This window comes from Arvicola amphibius, chromosome 11 (assembly GCF_903992535.2).
Source record: "Arvicola amphibius chromosome 11, mArvAmp1.2, whole genome shotgun sequence".
NCBI lineage: Eukaryota > Metazoa > Chordata > Mammalia > Rodentia > Cricetidae > Arvicola > Arvicola amphibius.
In genome coordinates, this window is record NC_052057.2 from 67827774 (window position 1) to 67838302 (window position 10529).

At 37.5% G+C, this 10529-nt stretch overlaps 1 pseudogene; it reads left to right on the forward strand.

Annotated features, from left to right (window-relative positions):
• The first annotated feature begins 297 nt into the window (after positions 1–297).
• On the forward strand, positions 298–2517 carry LOC119826738 (annotated as a pseudogene).
• Positions 2518–10529: the final 8012 nt, after the last annotated feature.

Consider the following 10529-nt stretch of genomic DNA (forward strand, 5'->3'; position numbering starts at 1 on the left):
AAGGTATGAATTTGATAGAACGTTTGGAAAATCATTGTTATTTTCCTGTAAATACCACAATAAACGAAAACATGTGTTACCAAAAATACTTGTACGAGAACAAAAAGTTGCAATTTTCAAAATTGCCAAATCTAATGTTCAGATGTCTCTCAACAGGAGGGTAGAAAATAAAATCATAGTATATTCATAATAATAGTAAAAAAAATATTATTAATTTTAAAATGCTATGATTGCCTTTGCCCCTAGCACCACTGGGCCTGCAGGTCTGTGTGGAACTGCAGTTGTGAGTTTCTGTTCTGCAAGATGAGGTTTGTGAAAGTTGTCAAGAATAAAGCCAGGACCCAGCAATCCCACTATTGGGAATTTACCCAAGAGATGCCCAATCATATTACAAAAGCATTTGTTCAACTATGTTTATAGCAGCATTATTTGTAATAGCCAGAACCTGGAAACAACCTAGATGCCCTTCAGTGGAAGAATGGATGAAGAAAGTGTGGAATATATACATATTAGAGTACTACTCGGCGGTAAAAAACAATGACATCTTGAATTTTGCATGCAAATGGATGGAAATAGAAAACACCATCCTGAGCGAGGTAACCCAGGCCCAAAAAGATGAACATGGGATGTACTCACTCATAATTGGTTTCTAGCCATAAATAAAGGACATCGAGCCTATAATTCATAAAAAATCCTAGAGAAGCTATATAAGAAGGTGAACCCAAAGAAAAACATATAGTTATCCTCCTGGATATTGGAAGTAGACAAGATTGCCGGACAAAAAATGGGAATATGGGGGTGGGGGGGGATGGAGGGATGGGGGGGGGGGTGGGGAGAGAAAAGTGTGAAGTGGAGGATGGGAAGAGCTTGGGGGAATAGGATGGTTGGGATATAGGAAGGGTGGATATGGGAACAAGGAATTATATATCTTAGTTAAGGGAGCCATTCTAAGGTTGGCAGAGACTTGACTCTAGAGGGGTTCCCAGGTGTCCAGGAAGACGCCCCCAGCTAGTTCCTTGGGCAGCTGAGGAGAGGGTGCCAGAAATGTCCAGATCCTATTGTCATACTCATGAATATCTTGCATATCACCATAGAACCTTCACCTGGCATTGGATGGAGAAAATGACAGAGCCCCACATAGGAGCACCAGACTGAGCTCTCAAGGTCCTGATGAGGAGCAAAAGGAGGGAGATCATGAGCAAGGAAGCCAGGACCGCGAGGAGTGCTTTTACCCATTGAGACGGTGGGACAGATCTAACGGGAGACCACCAAGTCCAGTCGGAATGGGACTGATGGAACAGGGGACCAAACCGGGCTCTCTGAATGTGGCTGACGGTGGAGGAGGACTGAGAAACCAAGGACAATGGCAATGAACATGAACTCTACAGCATGGACGGGCTCACTGTGAGCCTTGTCAGTTTGGTTGTTCACCTTCCTGGACTTAGGGGGAGCTGGGAGGACCTTGGACTAAACATAGTGAAGGGAACCCTGATGGCTCTTTGTCTTTGGAGAGGGGTGGAGTGGGGGTATGGGTGGAAGGGAGGGGAGGGAAGGGGGAGGAGAAGGGGAGGAGATGGAAATCTTGAATAAAAAAATGAGAAAAAAAAAAGAAAAAAAATAGGTCCAGAGTTAAGAAAAGCTGGCAAGAAAAAAAGACAAGCTAAGATTGGGCACTGAAATAATAATAATAAAATAAATTAATAATAAAAAAAAAAGAATAAAGCCTACTTTACGAGGTACCAAGTGAGATTTAGAAGGCAGCGAGAGTATAAAACTAACTACTATGCCTGGAAATGATTGGTGATCTAGGACAAAAATAAGTACAACACACCAAAGTATTTCGTGTAACTAAGAGAGATATCATCGGGCAAAGTGAGTATGCCCATATAGAAAGGATGCAATAGTCTGCACAGCATATGCACACAAATTGCCAAAATATGGTGTGAACGTTGGCCTACTAAATTTTTGCCATAACCTATTGTACTGGCCTGCAGGCTTCCCTATAGGTTTGGTATGGACAAGATCTATGAAGGCCAAGTGCAGGTGACTGGAGATGAATACAATGTGGAAAGCATTGATGGTCAGCCTGGGGCCTTCACTTGCTATTTGGATGCAGGTCTTTCCCGAACTGGCAATAAAGTTTTGGGGGCCCTGAAGGGAGCTGTGGATGGAAGCTTGTCTATCCCTCATAGTACCATATGATTCCCTGCTTACGATTTTGAAAGCAAAGAGTTCAACACAGAAGTACAGTGTGAGCACACCTTGGGTCAGAACATCGTAAAATACAAGTGTCACCTAATAGAAAACAATGAAGATACTTATAAGAAACAATTCTCTCAAACAAAGAGAGAACAATGTAACTCCAGACATGAAGGAGATGTGTAAGATCTGCTACCCAAAAGAGAAGTGAAGAAGAGGTAGAACCATCCCAAAATGTTCCTTGCCCAGAAGAAAGATCAGGTTGCTAGAAAATAGGCAAGATTCCTTAGAGCTCAGAAGTGGGCTGCTGAGAGCTAAAGAAATTTTTTATGAAATTTTTTGTAAAGATAATAAACTTAATGAAAAAGCAGCTATTATTATTATTTAGTATAATTATAATTATCTTATATTATAATCATAATTATTTTATTATCAATCAAAATTAATAACAAAAATACTTTAATCAAAAAAGCCTATTGACAAAGAACAACAACAATGAGTAATCCTCTAAATTATTAGGTCGAGTAGAAGAAAGCAGACTTAAGAAAGATATACTATATCAATTTATGTGAAATTCACAAACAGTAAAATTAAATCTCCAGTAAAGAAATCAAACAGTTGCCTATGGGAAAAAGTGATTGGGAAATTTCTAAGATGAACGAAAAGTTGCATTTCTTCAATGAGTGGTTGTATTAATCAAAATTTATTGAACTGTATGCTTAACATCTGTGCATTTCATTGGTAGAAATAGTCCCTCTGTTATTAAAAAGATATAAAAGAAAAATACTACAGTTTATTTAGGAAAGTAACTCCTTCCTCCATAAGTAATAGCTTTACTTAGCAACTATAGAAAATTTTGCCCAAACACAAACATAGGAACAATGGAATGATAACTAATCGTTTTTTGGGTAATTAGTAGCTTTACCAAATAGCTTTGTTAATGAGAAAAAAATATTGTCATTCAAAAAAGATTATTCATTGAGTTAAAGACATTAGGAAGATACCATCGGAAAGAGGATCATAAAGAGCTGATGGGACTGTTGAGTAGTGGAGCTGTTCACTGCACAAGACTGATGAGCACAGTTCAATCCCAGAACTCACATAAAGGTCAAAAGAGAGAACCCTCCCCCACAGAGTGGCCTCTAATCTCCACACATACCACGGAATGCACAGACACCACACACACACACACACAGACACACACACACACACAAACACACACATACACACACACAATATTTTTACATTAAAAGAGCTTTTCCAGGCTCTCAGTGTTTTATTCTCATGGTATTATTTCTTTCTATCTATCTTGTATTTCAGCTGTTTACCCCAATCCACCTCTAAGAAATAATTCCAGCTCATCTTTTTTGTTGTTTTTTGGTTTTTTGTTTTTTTCTTTTTTTTTCTTTTTTCTTTTTTTTTTTTTTCGTTTTTTTTTTTCAGCTCATCTTTTATTTAAGAAGATAAAATAAGACCCTGTGAAAAGGTTGATTTATAATGTAAAAAGGTAGTATTTTTATTGTCCTGGATTAATTTCCAATGACAGGGATTGAACCAATGACCTTACATAAGCTAGGCATATACTCTCCCATAGTCAAAGGCTGCTTTTTCATTCCCAGCTGCCCAGATCTGAAATAATTACACAGAAACTGTATTATTTAAATCACTGCTTGGCCAGTAGCTTAAGCGTATTGCTAGCTAACTCGTATATCTTAAAGTAACCCATTTCCACTATTTTATATTTTACCACAAGTCTTGTGGTTTACCAGTTGAGCTCTGGCACTGCACCAGCATGTCTGTCTCCTACAGCAGCTACATGGCATCTCACTGACTCTGCCTACTCTCTCTACACCTCTGTTCAGATTTCCTGCCTGGCTTTATTCTGTTAAGCCATTGGCCAAAAGCAGCTTTATTCATTAACCAATAAAAGCAACACATGTACAGAAAGACATCCCATACCATTCTCCCTCTGAGTCATATCTGAAGCTGATGGAATCTTTTGTCTGTGTGAATCAGTGGGCTTTTGTCATGTCATAAGGATGTGCTACCATTACCACTAATTCCAAAACATTTTTATTTTCAAAATAATGAGTATCTAACAGTACTCACCTCTCACCTTTTCCTCCCCTGCATAGTGTCTTTCAATCACTAGTCTATGTTCTCCCATGGATTTATCTGTTCTGGACATTTCATATAAATTAGATCATATAATACTGTGGCCTTTTGTGCCTGGCTTCTTTCACTTAGCAGGGTGAAATTGTCAATGTTCATTTGTACCAATGCATGTATCAGGACTCTACTATTTTTATGTCATACTTCATCTAGTATATATAATTACATGTAATTATATAATAAGTAATATACTAGCCTGGCATATAATAATAACTAAATGAACAATTACTTTTCTCCTTGTTTGGGAACTGAAAGTGATTTTTGAAGCTTTTCTAAAACCATACCTTAAAACATGCCAAATTTGACTTTAATCTGTAATCAAGTGCTGTGATGGCATTTTCAGGAGATTTTTTGTTATACAATTAATTGTTCTAAAAGAAGATTTCTCTTGCTACTTTCTTTCATGATCTCTCATAGATCTTAATTCTTTGTCATGATCTCCAGAAGCTAGCACAGAGACTTCAATATGTCTAGAATCTATCAAAAATAGTTCAATATGCCTAGAACCTGTCATAGATAATTCAGTGTGTCCACATTACAAACTCCAGATCTCTGGACTTTCTGAGCAACAAATATGACCATCACAATTTAAAATAGAAAAGACTTGCTTTCCATTACTTTTCTATTCCCTGCTGATCAGATTACCTTAGGGAATGCTGATGAGTGCTCTTTTCTGTGCTGTGTGCAAGCTAGAGTACAAAGGAAAAAGAAATGAGTCTCTTGAAAGACTCCAGGATGTTAATGTTGCAATCATCTCACTTAATCCACAACTTGGATCACAGTCTTACAATAGTAACCAAGTCATGCAGGGTAGAAAACAAGAGAGGCTTTTCTTCCAATCTGCTGGGTCATGGAGTGTTTGCCATTTAGTTAGGCAGATTTAAACAAAATATGGTGTTTTCTAGAACCTAAAGATGAATATCTTTCCTTCAAAGGACATCTGCTTTTTAAAAACCCCAGCACCAGTGCACAGGTCCCCGTTCCATACCAAATGCTGATGGGCCATGTGGGGAACTACCTTGTAATGCAGGACCGTCTTTTTGATTCACAATCATGTTTCATCCTATGTCTTCTTAAGCCATATTCTGAAATAACTACAAAGTGTGATAATCTACTTGTAGAAGATTTTATTTGTTGGAATTTCACCTGGGTTATTTTATGAGCTACTTAAAAAGCAAAAGTAATTTTGAGTTCTCCATCCACAATAATAACCAAGAGCCTTTGGTTAGTCTGTTTTTAAGCAGTAGACTCCTCAGTGTGTATGCCCTGGCTCAGACCCTGGAACAAGTGAAAGCATTCTACTGCTAAGACCTTCACCTGTTATTCAACAGGTGCAATGATGTTCTGTTTCCTTAGGTTGTCAGTACTGTCATTGGGTGTCAAAAAACTAAGACACTGTAGAAAGAAGTTCTCAAAACGATTACTTGGACTAAATGAATTATTTTAAAGTAAAGCTACATAACTTGTACTAATTGTGTAAACTGAGGTAAACAATCTTACCTAATGTTAACATAAATATGCTAGTTTCAACACATAACCTTCTACATGTTCAGTTCTTAATACTCTAGAGTGTATTATTTCTTCTTTCATTCAAATTTTAGCAACCAAAGGAAACATGGTTCTGATGTCCTGTTGGAGCAAGAGCTAGAAGCAGATCACCTTTGGATGCTCCTGCAGTCTGTGTTCCTATGACTCACTGCAGCTTAGCAGAGATCCCCAGAAGACTTCCTTGTTGACCATGATATTAAACTCGACACCCCCAAAACACACAAAGGAAAACAAAGAAAATTTGTTATGACACCAAGGAGAAATTTTCCAAAGCCTCTCACTTCTCCATAAAATCTTGAAAGCCTGAAACAAATTAATAGGTTTAATTTTCTTTGACTAGAAATTGAATTTTTTGCTTTCTTGTAAGTGAAAAAGAAGCGTGTATAACACAATATATACTTATCATTTGAGGATGTTCTCAAAGTCATGTGTTAATCCAATTTGCAGTCTCATGTAGGTGTTCTCTTACTTGAGCTTTTAAAGAAGAAACGCAATTTGTTTAACTGCTTGACACTTTTACTTTCAAAGTATTTGGTGCAGAATCATAAGCCATAAGTCTTGTTTCATGATCATCAATTTTAGCTAACCCTTTTCATGTTATATAGAAGTGGAAATTTTGTAGATATTTAATTCCAATAAATGTGACCAAAATGCAATTCTGAAGCTACTTAGGTGTAAAATTACCATGGTCTAAATCCTTCTGTTTAATTCGTATCCCATTAGTTGGCCACAGCAGTTCCTATTGGCTCACTAACACCTTCTGAATCTGAAATACAAGTAGAAACTCTGTGAACATATGACACTGAGTTCCCAGGAACCTGTCATTCCTAACTTTGTCAGGCTTTCTGGATATTTATAGGAAAACCACACTGTGATAAAATCCCCCTGTGGTTTCTCCATTCTAAAGCTACCTACACCTGGGCAATTATACCCATGTATCATCAGGAGAAATAAATCCCCCCAAATGCAAGAAGTACAAATTGTTTCTTATTTATTTGTAATTAACTTTATTTCTATTGGAAGGTTCCTTTCATCAGATAAAGGAACTTTTAATCTTGCTCAACTCCAAGTCTGACTCTTCAAAAATCACTAAGTAATTTGGACTTTTATCTCTTCATTTGATAAGTGAGAGTGTCAACTCACTAGAATAAGGGCCTTCTAGACCAATCTTCTGTACTTGTAATAATTAGCATATCAATCATTTCCCATCACGAGGCTAGTTTTCTTATGTGTGGTAACACATAAGATCTACTGTCTTAGCAAATTGCAAGTATGTAATACATCATGAAGCACAGCTAACATAGTTTACAATGGGTTCAGAAAGTATTAACCTGGAAGCTTGTATCCGTTGATCAACACTTCCTTACTTCCCCAGTTCTTGATAATTACTCTTCTACTTTTGGTTTCTATGAGGTCACCTTCTTTAGATTTCACAAATGAGTGAGACTGTCTCATTTTTCTCTTTCTGTGTGACCTATAGCTCCATCTTGAACTACAGTTTTAAATTATCCCATTAAAGCGTTGTAAAGATGCGCACAGCAGTATGACTATTCGACATGCGTTCAAAGGAAGGGACAGAAAGTCAACAGAAATATCTCCCATCAAATAAAGTGCAGAATTGTGCAAATCAAGGAGGGGAAGCAATCCAAAGAGGAGAAAAATAGTTAGCTATATGTAAATATGTATAGCAACTCCAGTGAATAAGACTATAATGGTGGTGACAAAGGCAAAGTTGGAATAGGAAATGAAAACTTGTAACCAGAGATGGGAAGAACAAGTTCTGGATAGGAAGTTAAGAAAGATAGACAGCTAAACAGAAACTGAAAAGGAGAAAAATTTGAAGGTATTCATTATATGTGGCAAGACACGCTAATAATGCCCGAGGATGCATCCACAATTGCAGGCCGGTCTGCTTTTGACAGTCCTGTTTCTGGTCTGCTGATGTAGCAGGTCCTAGATGGTGACCACCATAAATCAGAGAACATTGGGTGATTCAAAGAGTGTATCCACTTGACAAACATTTTTCACTTGACAAACATTTTTAACCATCAACCATTAAAGAAAATGGGAAATACCTGATCTCAAGAAACAACAGTGCCTCCAGTTTGACACTGTTTTATGATGATTGCCTCATGGCCAGAAACCTCTACACTTCGTTCAGTTTTTCTTGGACAACGCGAAAAATAACTCATTTTCAAGCTTGAACTCTACATGTTTACATAATTATATATATTTTGAAAGTTTTGTATGTGTTTTGACCTTATTTACTCCTCTTCCTCCCAACTCTTCCCCTCCTATTCCCTCCCACCCAACTTTATGTCTTTTTTTAAACACACGAAGATCAATTTTGGCTACCCAAATATTATTGTATCTATAGTCATCTACTGGAGAGTGGTTGACTTACCAGGGACTACACTCTTAGAGAAAATCTATTCCCCCCTCCTGGCACCTAACAAATGCCAAGGGCTCTAAGAGTTTATGGAATGCTCAACCCTAAACTGGACCTGCTACTCCCAGGGCTCAGGGATCATTTCAGAAGATGGAGTAGAAAGAATTTAACATCCAGGGTGGTGGATGACTGTAAGATAGTAAGTCTCTTTTTTGCTCTGCCTTTTAAGTAGTTCTGAACCCTGTCTTTATATATTTAGTCTTTACCCCTTGGATAAAGACTTTTCTCAATCTCCAAGTGTCTTGGGAAAACCTAACTGTATTGATAGAATGCTACAAGAAGCATCTGAGAATCTGAAATACCAACATATGTTCCCACCTGGTTTCCTGTCGCTTTCAACACCTATTTACAGATTTAATCTTCCTAGAGTAGTGTGGTCATTATCATGTACTCTTTAACAATATGAATATTTTAGGAATTTATGCCATTATTATAAAAACACTTATTTAGCTTAGCTTACTCATTTCTTTAAAAAATCTGTCAATGAAAGCAGAAAAGCCATGGGCATAGAGAAAAACAAATAGAGATAATAAGACTAAAAAAATCTGAATTGCAAAATATCATAATTTGACCAACTCTTATTTTGGTCTATTAAATTAAGATTGTGTGTGTGTGTGTGTGTGTGTGTGTGTGCGCGCGCGCGAACATGTGTTCGCGCACTCATACACACACACATATGCACATGTGTATGAGAGAAAGAAAAAGAGGGTAAATAAACAGTTAAGGTTTTGAATACATAGCACTAGAGAAATAGTACAAATAAAGAATTGTTAGAAGGAGCTCAGCTGTGATAACGGTTAAATCATCATGTCCAATTTTAAATACTTTCAAAAAATGAATCACTCATTTTGGATCTTAGGTTCTGAGTGTCACTGTAATAGCCTTCCTTCGCCACTCCCGCTTTAATTATGAGAGGCAAGATACATTATTTTAGGCTATAAAATTAATTCACATGTTAAATTTTAATTATGAATACCTAAAAACTATGATGTTAAGGATTTGGTCAACTTGGAGCTACAATAAGAGAGTGCAGAGTCTGTGAACACTCTCATTCAATGTGGGACACTCAGGGTGGAACCCTTGAAAAGGATATTTCCAGCTCATTCAACCTCACAAATCACTCCAATACATGATTACATGTCCATAAATATCTCAAACAGCTCCCTTCCCTCGATCTTTTTCTTTTAGTTCTAGAGCTTCAAAAACTAAAAAGGTACAAAATTTCAGTCAGCTTGTCAATGAGCAAGGCATCAATATGTTCTTTATGAGGACCCGAGTTCAGATTCCCCAGAACCTACATAAAAGAAGTTCGACATGGTAACATGGATGTCTATAACCCCAGTGCTCCTATAGCAAGATAAGAGGGAGAAATAGGAACCTCTGATCTGTAGCTCATGGAACAGTTAGCCTGGGTCAGGGTCAAAATGAAAGACTCTCTCTTGTACAAAGCAGAAAGGGTAGACCAAATGACACTTGGGGTTGTAATCTGTGCACTGTGATGTGTGTACCTGCATGCACACATGGGGGTGGTGGTAAGTAATGTTTCGTTTATTCAGAAGGAAATATTTAAATCTCAGAATGATTTAACCAAGCAACAATTACTGACATCATTATAATGTGTATTTGTAAAGAAATAAAGAGGGCTGCTTTTCTTTTGCTTAAAGGCATAAGTTATACTCAGGTGACATTTAAGGGAGCCAGGTGATAACTTCCTACAGGCAAGTAAGTTGTCTGAAGCTCTAATTGCGCCAAAAGTCCAATTCATGAGCAAAAGTTTGATATGGAGATTTGTGCCAGCGAGGTGGCAGACATAATTAGTTCCCACTTTAAAATACTCAGCGATGGCGCAAGAAAACCATTGACCAAAGCAGAGTAGAAAGCCTACATGCTAACAGGGCCACAGGCAAAGCCCTAAGCAGAGTAGAAAGCCTACATGCTAACAGGGCCACAGGCAAAGCCCTAAGCAGCCTCCTCAGATAGCTCTGCACGAATGCTGACTCCATCACCACAATGTTATGAAAGGACAAGAAAGAAAGCTTTGGAAAACAATGAGTAGGCCTGCTTTTCTTAATGTGTGTGAGACAAAGTGGAAAATAGAAAATGCCACCAGAAGAAAAAGACACAAAGAGATACAAGACGGCACCTATAAAAATAAAATATA